This window comes from Crotalus tigris, unplaced genomic scaffold (assembly GCF_016545835.1).
Source record: "Crotalus tigris isolate CLP2741 ecotype Arizona unplaced genomic scaffold, ASM1654583v1 scf7180000017639.5415321, whole genome shotgun sequence".
NCBI lineage: Eukaryota > Metazoa > Chordata > Lepidosauria > Squamata > Viperidae > Crotalus > Crotalus tigris.
This window is the reverse complement of record NW_024096532.1, coordinates 1,172,005-1,186,744: the sequence shown is the minus strand read 5'-3', so window position 1 is coordinate 1,186,744 and position 14,740 is coordinate 1,172,005. Positions and strand designations below refer to the sequence as shown.

At 40.2% G+C, this 14,740-nt stretch overlaps 1 long non-coding RNA gene across 1 annotated transcript; it reads left to right on the top strand.

Annotated features, from left to right (window-relative positions):
* Nucleotides 1–4,429: 4,429 nt before the first annotated feature.
* LOC120304454 lies at nt 4,430–13,997 on the top strand. The gene is made up of 3 exons (XR_005555729.1): nt 4,430–4,722; nt 9,963–10,939; nt 12,999–13,997. It is a non-coding gene; the product is annotated as an uncharacterized LOC120304454 (long non-coding RNA).
* Nucleotides 13,998–14,740: the final 743 nt, after the last annotated feature.

Genomic DNA, 14,740 nt, shown 5'->3' with positions numbered 1-14,740 from the left:
CTTCTTAAAAATCTCCAGGGTTGGAGCATTCACAACTTCTGGAGGCAGGTTGTTCCACTGATTAATTGTTCTAACTGTCAGGAAATTTCTCCTTAGTTCTAGATTGCTTCTCTCTTTGATTAGTTTCCATCCATTCCTTCTTGTTCTAGCTTCAGGTGCTTTGGAGAATAGCTTGACTCCCTCTTCTTTGTGGCAGCCCTTGAGATATTGGAACGCTGCTATCATGTCAGCCCCTAGTCCTTCTTTCCATTAAACTAGACATACCCAATTCCTGCAACCGTTCTTTGTATGTTTTAGCCTCCAATCCCTTAAGTCCCCCTCTTGTAATGAAACCACAACTCACAATTCTCTGGCTCTTCAGCCTGGCCAAGAGACATCGAGGCATTCACTCCCAAACTTCCCACTTTAATGCCTCAGTTAAGACATTCTTTTTCATGCTGATGTGAGGTAGTATGGTGTAGTGCAGGGGTCTTCAAAGTTGACAACTTTAAGACTCATGGACCTCAACTCCCAGAATTCCTCAGCCAGTCATGCTGGCTAGGGAATTCTGGGAATTGAAGTCCACAAATCCTAAAGTTGTTAAGATTGGTGATCCCTGGTGTAGTGGGTAGGAAGAGGGTCTGGGAGACCTAGGTTCATAGCCCTAGAGGCTCATTCAAATGATATTGGGCCATTTAAATGCTCTCTCAGCAAAGCTGCCCCACAGGATAGTAGTTGTGAGAAATTTCCCAGAGGAGAGTGCTAGATGTAGGCTACCTTCAAACTTTCTGGAAGAGAAGCAGGAGAGAAGTCTTACACATAAATAAAACTTGACATACTCAAGAGGTTAATTGCTTTGGCCCACAGCTAATTTGGCTGTCCCTTGCTATCTTTGACCATATGTTCAATCCTCTTTGCCCTTCCAGATCTGTCAGTAAAGCAGTATTAACGTCACATGAAATCCATCAACACTCAGTTGAGTATTTGTGTGTGTGCTTGTGTGCATGTACAATATAAGCAGTAGAGATAAACTTCCTTTGCATTGTGGAAGGAGAGGGAAATACAGGAAGAAAAAGTTTCCAGTCCCTATTCTCTCTCTCTCTCTCTCTCTCTCTCTCTCTCTCTCTCTCTCTCTCTCTCTCTCTCTCTCTCTCTCTCTCTCTCTCCCTCCCTCCCTCCCTCCCTCCCTCCCTCCCTCCCTCCTTCTTTCTTTCTTTCTTTCTTTCTTTCTTTCTTTCTTTCTTTCTTTCTTTCTTTCTTTCTTTCTTTCTTTCTTTCTTTTTTGCACTTTAGTGGCAGTGGATCCATCCAGCTACATGGCCAATGTGTTCACTGAGTACTGTAGTTTAGGACGTCTTCAATGAACTAAATTGTTTCTGCATACAGAAAATTCCTCAACTTACAACCATTCATTTAGTGTCTATTCAAAGTTAAAATGGCATCAAAGAAAGAAAATTACAGGTAGTCTTCAACTTATGACTACAGTTGAGCCCCAAATTTTATTGCTAAGCAACAGAGTTGTTAAGTGAGTTTTGCCCTATTTTATGACATTTCTTGCCATAAATGTTAAGTGAATTATTGCAGTTATTAAGTTAATAACTCAGTTGTTAAATGAATCTGGCTTCCACACTGACTTTGCTTGTCAGAGAATTGCAAAAGGTGATCATATGACCCCAGCATCTGCAACTATTGTAAAGACATGCCAGTTTCCAAGTGCCTGAATTTTGATCATGTGACTGGGGATGCTGCAATGGTTGTAAATATGAAAAACGGTCATAAGACTTTTTTTCAATGCCATTGTAACTTCAAACGCTCACTAAATGAGTGGTTGTTAAGTCAAGGACTATCTGTATGAGAGATCCTTGCACTTATAACTAGTGCAGATCCCTACAGTCATGTGATCAAAATTCAAATGCTTGACAACTCGCATGTATTGACAAGGATTTCAATGGGCTTGGGTTGTGTGATCATCATTTGAAACCTTCCCAGCTGGTTTCCGACAAGCAAAGTCAATGGTGAAAGCTGGATTCACGTAACGATCATATGATTCACTTATCAACTTCAGAGGTTTGTATAACAGGTCAAAAAATTGGGTGTGACTCTCTGAACAACCTTGCTTAGCAGCTTGGAAAATCTGGTTCCAAATGTGGTTTTATTTGAGGCTTACCTGTAAGTAGTTACCTTATAAATACCTCTCTTGTATTACAACAAGTGGGCAGGGATTCTTCTATAATACAGGAGAAACATCTGGGGATCCCTTTGAAACGCCTTGATGTTCTGCTGACTGATCACAGCAGAGACAATCCAAGATCCAGGCTTTAGATTTGAAGTCTTCAGCTTGTGGAAACTATTTCCTTACTTAGCTATGGCTGAGGAATTCTGGGAGTTGAAGTCCACAAGTCATAAAAGAGCCAAGTTTGAAGACCCCTGTGCTAAGGAATTTCTACATTTGGTGACAGTTTGAAGCAATGGATAGAAACTAATTAAGGAGAGAACTAACTTAGAACTAAGGAGAAATTTCCTGACAGTTAGAGCAATAAATCAGTAGAACGACTTGCCTCCAGAAGTTGTTGGATGCTCCAACACCAGAGGTTTTTAAGAAGAGACTGGACAGCCATTTGTCTGAAATGGTATAGGATTTCCTGCTTGAAGTCCTTTCCAACTCTATTAACTCCTTGCTTAGAGTTCTACAAAACATTTCTCCAACATGGTCATAGATCTAAGGCTAGACTTGCAAACATCTTAGATAATTCAACTTCATTTCCGCATCCTACAAAAATTAGGATATGATTTATTCTGCAGATTGTGAGAACAGGTAAACAAAATGAAGCAGATAAAGTCCCAGATTTTGGATCAGATCACTGGGATTTCTATATCTAATCCGGGATATAGAAATCTATATCTAATCTGGGATATAGAAATCTGGTTTATATCCCATCAGTCAGCTAGCCAATACTAACTGGGTTTACATAATGCACGCAACTTAGTTTGGTTTTGATTGATTGCTGTGCAAACTCAAAAAATTGATGGAAATTCCTGCAATGCCCTCAAGTTATTTTATACTGTATTACAGATATTTACCTGGGCCGTTCAAGATTTTGGGGGACATTGTAGGTTGGATTCAAGTTTAATCATCTTTAAAATATCAATAGTTCTAAAGTTAATCATGATTAAAATTTGATTTTGATTGGGACCAAGTAGAGCTGCTCTTGTTTGTTAGATGTTATATGTTCTTTATATGTTCTAGCCTCCATCCCCTAATCATCTCTATTGCTCTTCTCTACACTCTTTCTAGAGTCTCAACATCTTTTTTACATCATGGTGACCAAAACTGGACACAGTACTACAAGTGTGACTTTACAAGGGCATTATAAAGTGGTATTAACACTTCACATGATCTTGATCCTAAAACATATAAAGAACAGTTGCTGGAATTGGGTATGTCTAAGAAGAGAAGGGCATGATAGCAGTGTTCCACTATTTCAGGGGTTGCCACAAAGAAGAGGGAGTCAAGCTATTTTCCAAGGTGCCTGAAGGCAAAACAAGAAGCAACGGATGGAAACTAATCAAGGAGAGAAGCAATCTAGAACTAAGGAGAAATTTCCTGACAGAACAATTAATCAGTGGAACAACCTGCCTCCAGAAGTGGTGAATGCTCCAACACTGGAAGTTTTTAAGAAGAGACTAGACAGCCATTTGTCTGAAATGGTATAGGATTTCCTGCCTGCACAAGGGGTTGGACTAGATGATCTCCAAGGTACCGTCCAACTTTATGATGATGATGATGATGATGATGCAACTTTAAGACTTGTGAACTTCAACTCCCAGAATTCTCCAGCCATCCCCCTGATTTAAACCATCCTTGTGAAATGGCTATCAGGACTCTTAATAATCCTCCAGAGAGGAAGAATTCACCATTTTCATATCTCAGACTTGTGGCCTTGCTGTGCAGATCTTACTATCAGAAAGTTTTTTTCCTTGTATTTAAACTAAATCTAGGCAGTTGTAACTTTTACCCATTATTTCTGTTTCTGATTTCTGTTTCCCTAACGCCCATCTCACCTCACTCAGGCTAGGCCCAACAAAAGTGAAAAACGGTACATTTTTTAAAAGTCTAAGATGAAAAGCAAACCATCTTGCTAACTATTATTCTTTTTCTGTTTAACATTTCTACCCTTTTCACTCATTCCCCCTTTTCCACTGAGAGCTTTAAATCTGGATGCAGCCTCTCTATTCTAAAGTCACTTAGTTTTCAGACTGGGCTCTAAAGAATTCGTGGAAGCTTATCAGGGGCTTGCTCAGAAGAATGTCAGTTTATATTTATGCATTACAGGTTATTGAATGGGGTCTGGCAATTTATTTACAGCTCTCTCTCGCTAGCTGGGCGTGTACCTGCCGTGCACAATGTTCTCCATTCCTCACTCTGTGTATTGTATCCAAGTTTCTCCGATGGCCACTAAAGTTACAGGAACTCCTTAATTGCCACCTTATCAGTCCATCAACCGAATTCCAGGATGATTGACACAGAAATCAGGGTGGGGGAGCCGGGAACCAAATTTAAGATCAGCTGCAGCAACAACAGCAGTAGCCAGGCTGGCAGGAGAGACCAACAGAGTTTTGTCTGGCGCTTAGTTGACTGGAATCCAAAGAAGATAGAAAGTAGGATTGTGGCCAGGCGCTAAGGATCTGGAACGAATGGGAGAGAAGTAATTTCTCTACAAGGAATACTGACTCTCAGTTAAGGTAAGTAAGAAATAGATGGACAAGAATATACTTAGGAGTTACACTAGGATTTGCACATCACAGCAAAGGTCGCCCTCCAAATTGGTGTGCTATTGTATCCAAGGGCGTGATGGCTCATAGGTTAAAGATGCTGCAGAGCTGACAGCCGGGGGTTTGAGACCTGAGCTCTGCGCAATAGGTGAGCTCCTGTTACTTGCCCCAGCTCCTGCCCACTGAGCAGTTCAAAGCATCCAAATGCGAGTAGATAAAGCATCCAAATGCGAGTAGATAAATGCTGTTACCTTCCCACTTTGGTGGGAAGGTAACAGCATTCCTTTGGTGTATAGCCATGCTGATCACATGATCAGGGTAACTGTCTTCGGACAATGCTGGCTCCCTCGGTGAGATAAGCACTGCGCCCTAGAGTCAGACACGACCAACATGGAAATTTTTACCTTAATATCCAAGGGGAAGGGCTATCGAGGGGTAAAATTAAGTTAATGGTACTCATTTTGCCCTTTAGCTCTTTCTGACAACTTCACAAATGGTAGGAGGGTGGGAGGAAGTGTTTGATCTTATCCAAGCTGAAGGTTTTGTGGCAGGCTGGTGTGATCACACTTTTGGTACTTCTCTGCAAGTGAAAGGGATGGGGGAGATACATGTTTAGATTACTTTTCAGTGTAAAACAATGTACCCAGCTTAGCATTTTCAAACCCAAATGCGGCCTTTGTTTGAAATATCCAGGCCTCCAAATGTTATGATGTAATTTGCCAACTATTTAAAAAAAAGTGTATTCAGGAACAGTTGGTACAAAATGCATAGTGTCATGAAAACAATGTATATGGTTGCAAAAATAAGAGAAAACATTTGCCAAAAATATGTACATTGGGCAAAATTGCAAGTGAAATATGGTTATTCAGATCTTGGATCGAATGAGGATGTTTCAAGTAGAAAGTCTCATTGGGCCAGTTAGTTTTTTTCACAGCAACCTGTTTCATAGAATGATTATTATGGTGATATAAATAGTCACTTTCAGGTAGTGGTTAAGGCACCAAACTTGGAACCAGGTGACCATGAGTTCTAGTCCTGCCTGAAGCACAAAACTAACTGGGTGTCCTTGGGCCAATCATTCTTTCAGCCCTAGGAAGGAGGCAATGGCAAAACATTTCTGAAAACTTTGCTAAGAAAACTGGAGGGACTTGTTCAGGACTCAGAAGGTACAATAAATGAATAAATATAATAAAAGACATAAATAATAAAGGCATCTCTTAAACCAGCTTGATCTAGTTGTAAAACCATAAAATGCTGAAACAGACATATCCTCCAATGCCAAGCAGATGATTCCACTAGATCCTCTTGGATATTGTTGTTTCTGTTACAATACAATGAGAGTTAGTGTGATCAATTGTTGAACTGGGCTCATCCTTCTGATGCCAGCATTCTGTTTACTACAAACTTTTTATTTTTGATGATGGCACAGCAAATGAGAGTATTTTTTTTTTCGGAGAAGTCAGCTGAGTTTTCCTTTTTCTCTTGGGTTTCAGTGAATGCTCTATGCTCTTTAATTTTATCCTTAATATAATCATCTGCCAGCAAATCTCACTGAAAGAGTAAATCTCATTTTTAATCACTCAGGACACCATTTTTAAAGGTTTTCTACAACAATAGTTTGAAGTTCTTTTGTTTTTGTTATTTATTTGTTAGCTATTTATGCAGAAAGTATTTAGGCATTGCAGGGAATTATTTCAAACATACAACTGTACAGTGAAAATACAAATACAAGTTGTTGTTTTTTCAAAGTCAGTCTGAGAATACATGGCTTTTTTTAAAAAAGAAAAAAAACTTAAACTAAATTACAACTACTGCAAAGAATCAAATATGCAGCCACCCATCAGTGCACCAACTTGCCTCAAAAATATTCCTTTACTAACTCAGCCTGTAGCATAACTATCAAGGACCTTCTTTGGTTTCCTTTATTTTTTCAGAGGGCCACCCTACACAATTAGGTTGCCAATTAACTGGAAGTAAAAATAAACAGTCAGTCTTGAACAATCACCTCCGACAACAGGGGAAAGTACAGAATTAAGCAAAATCCAAATTTAACATCTGCTAATGGCTGTCAACTGTGGTTGTTCCAAAACCAGATTTTTTTTTTTAAAAAAATTGACTATTCTTTATTCCCAGCATCTTTTTGGTTGGGGGAGTTACAAATTCATTCTTTTGTCTTTTAAAAGCGTTGTTTTCCATTTGCAACCACAAGGCTCTGTTCACAGGGCCTGGCAAGGCTTTTGTTTTGTTTTTTTAATCCCTGGCCTGCTGTCAACTTTCTTCCATAATTTCATCTAATATATCTTCCTGGCTTTTCTTTTAAAACAAAAACTCCACACTTTCCCTTGGGAATGAATGGATCCCACTAGCTGGGTTGTAATCTCAGCTGAAAAGATTATTGAATAATGTCATCTTGGCAGAAAAAAGCAATTTTCTGTCCTGCCTCCTCCTCCCCCTTTCCAAATCCCCTCTGATGATAATTTATCTCTTGTCCATTGCCGAATAAACTTACTCCATGTATCCACTCAGTTTGTCCAAACATTTTGATGGTTAGGAGACAGACCAAAGGCAGACATATATCCTGCGTGTGCGGAAACATTTTCAATACACAGTCTCCAGCTTGGAAAAACAAACGCGAACCACACAAACAAAATCTGGAAATACAATAAGCGGGTGTGTTAAAAATGCTTCCAGCCTCCTTTACAATGCCACATGTGATTTTTTTTCATGCTTAAGATAAAAAAAAAAGTTTTGATCTGCCTGACCTAGCTATGCCTCACATGAATGCTGTCTAGAAGCACTGAACTGAAGCACTGTGATTCTCTTCTGGCTGGGGATGCCTGGAGCTGTAGTCCAGGTATCAGTTTAAGGGAAACTTCTCCGAATCTATAGCTTCAAACCTGCTTCTTGAAAGATTAAACTTACACAATGGATGTCAGATCCTCTCATGGATCACATTGTACAGACTGGCCTCCAATAGTCTTGTTTATGACCTCCCTAAATGGTCTTATGAATTTATAACAGTGGTTCTCAACCTGTGGGTCGGGACCCCACTTGGGGTCAAACGACCATTTCATGGGGGTCGCCAAACAACGCAGTCTGCCATTTTTTTCCCCCTTTTCCTTAGCTGTGCTACTCCCTTTTATTCTATTGGCTTTTGAAAGCCAATAGAATAGACTCTCTTGAATAGAGTCTAATTCTTTTGGATTTCAAAAGCCAATAGGAATTGTCCAGGCTGTCTCTGCCCTGCTGAGCCCGCCAAAAGTCCCATTCTGCAAATGGTGCTGCACCAGTTGAGTAGTCTTTGACGTACGACCTGTTGAGTAGTCCTCGACTTACGACCGGTTGGGGGTCGCGGCATTAAAAAGGTTGAGAACCACTGATTTATAAGGTCTTATGAATAGTCTTATGAATTTCCTATCTTTCTTTTCCTGGCTTAAAGTGAAAAGCATAAAATCCATCAGCATATGACACCCAATTTAGATCAGTGTTTTCTAATCATGACAACTTTAAGATGTGTGGACTTCTACTCCCAGAATTCTAGCTGGCTGGGGAATCCTGGGAGTTGAAGTCTATACCTCTTAAAGTTGTCAAGATTGAAAAAGGCTGATTTAGAAGGTCTTTGGGCTTTATGGTTTATGGAGTCAGTCAAGCTATCAGTATGGCGATATAAAGCCTGTCTGCATTAGTGCTATATCACTCTAACGATGGCTGAAACGCTGCTATAAATCTCTAATGTGGAACACTTCGGCAGTAAAAATATAAAGATAGTCATAAAAGGCCTATGACTGATCTGTCTTCCAGTAGTTGGGAATAATAAGGAATCCAAATGTTCTCAAGAGTGTATGCGGGAGGGGTATTGGTATCAAAAAAGAAGAGCCATGGCAAAGAAGCGCCATGGGCACCATTTTGACTTTTTTGACAACCCCCCCCCCCGCAGATGCCTCTAAATGCCACCTGGGAAAATGTTAAAAGAGGCAAAACTCAGGTTTTCTCTTTTTTCTCGTACAACTTCAAGATCCACCAATCAGAGCCATCCACTAATGACAGAATTGTTTCAAAAGAGTGCCTCCGAGCATATAAGCTGGGCTCATAGTCCTTTCTTACAAATTACTGTTGTTGGTGGGCCTGAGTTTTACTGACCCTACCTGAAACATTTGTCCTTAGCAATGTTTTGTGAGTTGAGCGGCTATATCCGTATGATGAATTATACAGAAACATGGATGGATGGATGAATAAATAATAAAGAAACCAATTTACTGTTTTGCACCCTTTTTGTGACTGATGGCAGCTAAGAGAGCAATCAATCTGAATAGAGCTAGATGGGACCTTGGAGATCTTCTAGTCCAACCCCCTGATCAAGCAGGAGACCCTATACCTTTTCAGATAGGTGGTTGTCCAGTCTTTTCTTAATAACCTCCAGTGATGAAGCACTGCAACCTCTGAAGGCAAGCTATTCCACTGGTTAATTGTCCTCACTTTAGGAAGTTTCTCCTTAATTCCAGATAAAACACAGGAAGCAATTCTGAATCCAGTCGAATCATTATTCCATCTTATTCACAGCCTGTAATTTTCAGCACTTGCCATGTTATTAGGGGGCAACTCTTCCCAATTCTTCTGGAGAGGCAAAAGACAAACACGAATATTTCTTCTAGCTTCAGCCTAACTCCAAGCCCATTTTCCAACCTCCCAGTCTTGCCAACTTTTGAGAGTGGTTTTCTTCCTTCCGCCCTGCTTATAAGTAGTCTTCAACTTACAACCTTTCATTTAAGGACCATTCAAAGTTGCAGTTGTACTGAAAAAAGTGTCTTATGACATGTCCTTACGACCATTGCAGCATCCCCATGATCGTGTGATCAAAATTGGGGTGCTTGGCAACCAGGATGTATTTACAATGGTTGCAGCATCCCAGCATCATATGATCACCACTTGCTTCCCAGCTGGCTTCTGACAAGCAAAGTCAGTGGGGGAAGCTTAACAACTGTGTGATTCACTTAACAATAATGGCAAAAAAGGTAATAAAAGTGGGTGGGATTCACTTAACAACCGCCTTACTTGGCAACAGAAATTCTAGTTCCAATTGTAGCCATAATTCAAGGACCATCTGTATTTCTTTCTCTTGGTAAAAAAAAAAATCTGGCCTCCTTTCTCAAATCAATTCTTTATTATGGCTGTAGACCAGCCTAAGTCCTCTCTTCTGTTTTCCTCCATAGATTTATAACCGTCATGGCTTTGCCATCCACTTTGCCTTACGACCGTGTAATGGTGAACATGGAAAGGGAAGAGGTTTCTCTGGAGCGCACCAAATCCCAGCTGGATCCCCGTCTCATAAGCACTACCACTGGCAGCATAGAAAACTCCTGCCACAACTGCCTGCTCCCTTTTGGGGTGCTGGCCAGCATCATTGGCCTAGTAACTACAAGTGTTGCTTGTGCCGGTCATTTCTCTGACACCATCCTGACTGTCATAGGTGGAGTCATGCTGGCTACCGGGCTTCTCGGAGTGACCGTCAGTTGCATCTGGCACCAATACAGGAGAAGGAAGCGCTGCGGCAGCTGGACCATCCTAACAAGTGAAACGGAAGCAAAGAAACCAGTTATCTGAAGATCCGGAACCAAATCCAGAACCAGAACCAGGAGAGTTAACCTAGGACAAAATCTCATTTGGCCTCATTGGGCAAAGCTCATTTTGAACTAATTGATTACTTTCAGAATTTGTTCCCACCTTTCTAATTTTCTCTTAGATTAAACAAAAGCAACAATAAAATCAGGGGGAGAAAAGAAGAAGGAATCAAAAGGCAGACAAGAAAAAAAACGGAAGTATAAATACATTCAAATGAATGTATTGAAAATTAACATAAAAGCATTCTACTTTCACATGCCCACAGACTGAGCGGATAGGAGGCCCTTCTACCTGGGAACATACTCTATAAAAACAACTTTTTTTAGCACAAAATGAAACACAGGTGGTCCTTGTTTAGCATCTGCCTTGTTTAGGAACTGTTTGCAGTTACGATGGTGATGAGAAAGTAATTTTGCTATCCTCTCATTTACAGACCTCTTTTGCAAGTCTATACAGCAAAGAAAAGTAGAAGATCATCAGCACAGTCACAGCTTCATTTAGCAACCATTTTGCTAAACACCCAGTTGTGGTTGCTAAACGAGGACTACCTATAAATTTGAGGCAAAATGTAAGTTTTTCTTTTGCCATTATGTCAAAAAAGATTTGCATATTAGTGTATATTTTATTAAGGTCTTTTTGGGGTAGCTTCTGTTTCAAGGCACTGCAAATATGCATTTATGTGTCTTATGCTCAAACATATATGTATGCCATTCTCAGTAATCTGTTCCTTCCTCTCTTTCCATTGCAATGATGGAAATATCATTTCCCAAAAAGGGAAGATGATTAGATAAATTTCACACTCATGAATGCTTATGAATAAAAATTTAAGGATTGTTTCTGATTATTAAAGATGTCCTTTTGGGGAAAATATCTCTACTTTTATTCACAAATGATGCTGTGTTGTTGGTTGAAAACTCAAAGATTTGCAGCAAATGTTAGCTAGATTGCAGAATGAAATAAAGAGTGTGGCTCTAGCAGTTAATGAGTTAAAGACCAAAGTATTGGGAAAATGGAATGAGTGATTGCAAGTTATACAGAAATGGTGAAAAAACTAGAGCAATGTTTCTGAACCTTGACAAGTTTAAACTGTGTGGACTTCAACTCCCAGAATCCCCCATTCAACAGAAGAGTGAATCAGATGCAAGAAAGAAAAAGACGGAGAATGTGGTGATTGGCTGGAGATGATAGGATCCTCAAAAAGAGAAAGACGACAACTTTAAAAACAAAAGGCACACTGAAGAAGTGTACAGGCATGGTTTTCATGAGAGTCATGAAAAATATATAGCTAGTCCTCGACTTATAACCATTAGTTTAGTGATCACTTGAACTTACAACAGCACTGAGAAAAGTGACTTACGACCATTTTTACCCAACCATTGCAGAAACCACACGTGACCAGAATTTGGATGCTAGGCAAGTGGCAAATATTTATGATGGTTGCAGTGCCCTGGGGTCATGCGATCACCCTGAGGTCAGGCGATCTTGTCACAAGCAAAGTTAATGGGGAAGCCAGATTCACTCAATAACCATGTTTCTAACATCTGCAGTGATGCACTTCACAACTGTGGCAAGAAAGGATGTAAAATCGGGCAGAATTCACTTAACAACTGTCTTCCTAACAGAAATTTTAGGTTCGGTTTTGGTCGTAATTTGAGGACTATCTCTAGTGAAAGGGATTGGTGCAAATTAGCTTCAACTGTCCTCCTCCCCTCCCCCTCCTTTTAATTGCATTGCTTTATGTTTTCTTGCATAAGGGGCCATTTGTACAGACTGAAGCACCAGTGCATTTGCTCCCGTAAATGTCTTGTCAGTCTGAAGTAGCACCATCCAGGCGTAGGCAGAGCCCTGTGGCTGGTGCTTTGGAAAATAGACCTCTACCTTTGGGCTAGAAATTGGCCCGAACCTTCCAGTGAAGCAAGATCTCAAGAGAAAAGGAAAATTCCCTCCTCCCAATCCTGGGCTACACACATAGCCTTGCACAATCCCCTCTGGGGCTGGTGCAATCTCTGCCATCTCGGTGCCCTTTTATAAACAGCCAGAGCTTATCGCTCTGTTCATAGACCTCTCCCAGGTCAGTGCATTGTTCCAAGAGCACGGCCCCATTTCCTGCTGATGAATGACACACTCTCCAGGCCTGGCAGGGTCTCTGCCTAGAAACTACTCAGCGCTGAAGAGCAGAAGGAAAATCAGAAACGCAAACATCCACCCACATTTTTCCTTAGTGCCCCTCCATCCTGGCAGGTCGGCCCAGGGTTCATTCGGTCACTGCACTGTATTAGTTGTCCAGCTTCATTCCCAGACTGTGTGTAGCTTCTGCAGGTGCACCAAGGTTTATGGATGCTAAATAAAACCATCCATAGGAGGACCAGGAAGAAATTTTTAATTCAGAATGTCTTCCTGCTGGGAAAACTCATGTTTCTGTTGCTTAACCAGTGGTTTGCTTGCACTGTAATAATTTCCTAGACTGACACAAAGAGTCATAATCTATTTTCCTAGCCTGGTGCTTTTTAGCTAGACTGGTTTGCACACTTCTTCTCCAAGCAATGTAATTTCCATATGATATGCTTTTTTTTTTGCATAATTATGATATGGTGAAACTTATTTTCAAAGGAACACTTTATTTTTAGGAAAGGATTCTAGAAGAAAAGCAATGTTCTGTGAAATCAGTGGTTGCACCATTAAAGCTTATGGAAATGCAGTGGTCTCAGGTAACCCATTCTCAGCTTCAGAAGAGGAAGTCATCAAACAAACTTTACAGGATTGTTGTGAAGACCATTGCAGTGTGAAAAACTTAAAAACACTGTGTGAGGTACACAAGAAATGTACATATTGTATTTTTCCATTTCTGTTAAAAGAATAGGCATATAGAGGCACTTAGCTAAGATACATTTTGGAAAGGAGATATAATAAGCTGAAGGAATAGAGAGAAATTATATATATACTGATTTAAAGGATACTTTTAGAATAGTGCACACTATTGTAGATGCACACTATTGTAGAATAACATATAGCTTATGAATAACATTATTTATTTTATATGGCTTATTCTTTATAAAAACTGCTTAGAGTTAGTATTTTAAAGTATAACTATGAACCAAAGTGCAGCCTTGTTTAACTGAAGCATGAACACACATAGGTTCTAGATGCAAAGCAGGTATTCTTATAGAAAAACAAGGGAAATCTTTTATAATTGCAATTATCCAGTTTGGGTAACAGTTCACCTTGTAGATAAGGAGGCTATACCTGAGTTAGCAAGATGTTACAAATCACATCACAGAAAAGGGAGTGAAGATAAGACAGGAACAAAAGGGGCATTTGATCTAATAATTGGAGGGTCCGGTAATAGTTGCTAGGCGGTCGGAAAGCATGTGACCTGGGTGGGCCTATCAACTGGGCTCACTTTGGAAGGATGTGGCATGATGTACGGGACAGGGTATAATAACCTATGCAAAAATTGATTCAAGTGTGGACTCTGGGATTTGCCATTGCCAAGAGTTCCACCACTTTTGCAAAAGCTTTAATAAAACTTGTTTTGTTTTCCAACACCCTTGGAGTCGAATTTTTATTCCTCATAATTGCATTAAGATGAAAATCTCCCACAGACCAAAGCTCAGTTCCTGGTGGATGGGCACATGTATATACAAGCAATCCTTGACTTACAACCATAACTGGGAGAAGAATTTCCACCGCTAAGCATGGCAGTTGTATTAAGTTGTGCCTGATTGTGCTTTTTTTTTGCCATGGCTGTTAAGCAAATCATTGCAGTTGTTAAGGGAATCACAGTTATTAATTGAATCTGCCTGTTGAAAGCTGGCTAGACAGATCATAAATGGCAATCACGTGATCCCAGGACACTGCAATGGTCCTAAATAGATGCCAGTTGCCAAGTGCCAGGATTTTGATCATGTGACCCTGGGGATGCTGCAACCATTATAAATGCAGCGACTGGTTGTCAAAGTCACTTTTTCACTGCTGTTGTAACTTTGGTTGCTACAGAAATGGTAATAAATCAAGGACTACATGCAGTTTGTTTGGCAGCAATAGTTTTGCAGTTGCCTTCTAGAATTTTTCCTCATTTCTTCATTTTTCCCTATACAGGTAGTCCTTCACATACACTATGACCACAATAAAGCCCCAAATTTCCTTTGCTAAGCAAGGCTGTTGTTAAATGAGTTTTCCCCATTTTACGACCTTTCTTGCCACAGTTGTTAAGTGAATCACTGCACTTGTTTAGTGAATCATGAGGTTGTTAAGTGAATCTGATTTCCTCACCCCCATTGACTTTGCTTGTCGTAAGCAGGCTACAAATGGTGATCTCACAACCCCAGGAAACTGCAGCCATCATAAATACATAAATAATTTGCCAAGT